This window comes from Brachyhypopomus gauderio, chromosome 6, assembly GCF_052324685.1.
Source record: "Brachyhypopomus gauderio isolate BG-103 chromosome 6, BGAUD_0.2, whole genome shotgun sequence".
Classification (NCBI taxonomy): domain Eukaryota; kingdom Metazoa; phylum Chordata; class Actinopteri; order Gymnotiformes; family Hypopomidae; genus Brachyhypopomus; species Brachyhypopomus gauderio.
Window position 1 is genome coordinate 4,649,616 of NC_135216.1, and position 2,907 is coordinate 4,652,522.

The window sequence follows — 2,907 nt, forward strand, 5'->3', positions numbered from 1 at the left end:
TAGCAAACACAATGTACCATTAGAACACTGGAGTGATGGTTGTTGGAAATGGGTCTCCATACATCTATGTAGATATTGCATTAAAAACCAGATGTTTACAGCTAGAATAGTCATTTACCACATTAATAATGTATAGAGTGTATTTTTGATGCATTTAATGTTAGCTAAATTGAAAAAAAAAACTGCTTTTCTTTCAAAAATAACAACATTTCTAAGTGACCCCAAACTTTTGAACGGTAGTGTACTCTTGAAACAACTCGAGACAATGAACCGGAGGTTCAACTTTCGACTCCTGCTAAATAAATCAGGGACTGACATAAAACATCTGGATAGAAACACAAGAAAAGAACCCGAAACAGGTCTGACAAGCATGCGTGGGCGGGGCCAGGATTGACACACTCACTAGAGTAACCACATTATTGGTCAGAGATATATCAGAAGACCAGTCCTCTGAGTGATGTTGCAATAGTACGTCATATTTGTGTCGTCACTCTAGGTAGTTTTGTATGAATAAATAGGGAAGCATTTCAGCAAGTCTTCCACGGTTGCAACAGGCATTCTGTCTCTCTGAGAAAAGTTTTACTGAGCCGAACGAACACATCACTACTGAAGCACGATGACTTCTGTACCTGGAGGATGGAGCAAATGGGTAGATGCTGATGAAGATGTGAAGGACCTCTGCCGTAAGGTTAGTGACATCATTTATTTTCTTTGCACTATGCTTGTTTAACTGAGTGATTAACCTTGAGTTATCAATTATTTAATTAAAAATATATAATTTTAATGTGCATATTTTAATAGTTACTAAGTTACTGTTATTTATCTATCCCAATGGCCACAAAAAAACACATATTCCAAACTTCCACATCACTGCTGCATTGACTGTAGAAGTAAGATCTGTAGAAGGTGGACATAAAAGTATGAATATTAAGTACACATCAAGAAAGGAATTAAACAATGTAGAATAAGATAATGAATATAAAAGATAAAACATGACAATGCTCCAGTGTAGATTGTGACCTGACTTTATACTGTTTTTGGTTATGTTTGATTTCAGGTAAAGGATGCTGTTGAGGAGAAGACTCAACAGACCTTTACTATTTTTAACCCCCTGACATATCGAACCCAAATTGTAAGAGGACGGAATCTTGATATTGTGGTATGTGTAAATATATTAGTCACAAAATCCATTGCATTGCAAATTTTTCAGGTTTCTAAGATTCAAGATTCATTTTGCTTCTCCAGTTTGTGCAGTAATGAATATACTATTTCTCAGTTTATTGTTCATCTAACAGCCCTTGCCAAGCTATGTTACTGCTGTTATGGTGTTGAAAATGTGCAATAAACACAATGCCATTCCATATCACCATGACAGCCATTTCACACCTAATATACCATATATCATTAGAAAGCTTAGCTACTTCCCTAAGTAAGTATTATAATACCTCCACTTGTGTCCAATAACTGGTTAATGTAATGTGACATGTATCTACACGTTATTGTAGACCAAGCAAGTGAAAACCTTGATTCGAATATGTGTTTGAGCTATCTTTAGAGAGGTTCTGTTGTACAATTAAGGAATAGTGGCCTTTGCCAACTATTCCTATATATTTCCTAGTTTTCTAAACTTAATATTTTTTTAATCTCTCTCTCTCTCTCTCTCTCTCTCTCTCTCAGTTGTATATCGGAAAACTGAGATGTCTGGGTCTGCGTGTTTGGGAGGATGTTGCACCAGTTAAACTGAACGTGATTGCAACTGAGTTTTTTCCATTGCCCACTGGCAACTTGGACAAATTGCATTGATCCTGTGTATCTTCACCACAAATTATGAAAATGTATGTGACTTTAACTGTTTTGTCACGGCGGGCCCCCTGCTGGTCGCCCCGTTTACAGTGGCAGTTGTCTTGTTGTTGCGTTGTGTTTGTCCCATAGGTGGGCGGGGCCTATGATCCGCCTCACCTGACGGTCGATATATGTCATTGTCTATATATGTCTTGTCTTTGTACCAGTTGACTGCTGGATATTATATCCTTAATTCGGATCGTGTCACGGGTTTTTGGTTTTGTGCAATGTGTGCATTAAAACCTCCTTATCCTCTGAGACTTGGCATGATCACTTCCATTTTATTTTGCACTCCCTGCCCATCACATATATGTCAAAAACCATATATTACATTTGTTTTACACACAACATGACAACATAACTATCTAGGATAGCAACAATCTGTGTGCCTCGAGGAGACCTCTTCTTGCTTCTACTTACACTGGATTTTCTCTGCAAATCCATAAATCACTCTCATTGACATATGGTACCTGGCACTAAATACTAGCATATCTCTAATCAAACAGAACATGTCTTCAACCTGTAATTACCTTATGGCTTCTACTTTTGCCTTGGCTAAGATTTTGTGGTAACTGCAGAGCCAGACAGATATTACAGGTACTGGCAAACTAGTCAAACATTGTGAAATAAGACAAGGTTCAGAAAAAGCCGAGCTAATAGATATAAATATATTAAATATAAAATAAATATACTCAATATAAAAAAGGTCAAGCAGCTGGTCTGAGATCAGAATGTTTACTGATTACTTGTAATCATTTGTGATTACAACTGATTACTTGTAATGTTTAATAAATAAAGGATTACACAAGCATTTCCCTACCTTGCAATGTAAAATGAATAATGTCAGCTATATCAATCCACTGACTAACAGTGTATCATAATGAAAAATACATCTTAATCATTAAAACAACCCTGTTTTCATGACTAAAATTTAATTAGGAACACAATATGTTATGGGGGAATATTTTATGTCATATTTCATAAAAAACATGTTACTTCTGTTTCTGTTAAGAAAAGAGATTTAGGCCCTGGTTGCCCACTAGATGTCACTGTGGCGTGTGATGA

At 36.3% G+C, this 2,907-nt stretch overlaps 1 long non-coding RNA gene across 1 annotated transcript; it reads left to right on the top strand.

Moving 5' to 3' along the window:
* Nucleotides 1-510: 510 nt before the first annotated feature.
* Nucleotides 511-2,109, top strand: LOC143516541 (uncharacterized). The gene is made up of 3 exons (XR_013131731.1): nucleotides 511-688; nucleotides 1,058-1,159; nucleotides 1,678-2,109. It is a non-coding gene; the product is annotated as an uncharacterized LOC143516541 (long non-coding RNA).
* Nucleotides 2,110-2,907: the final 798 nt, after the last annotated feature.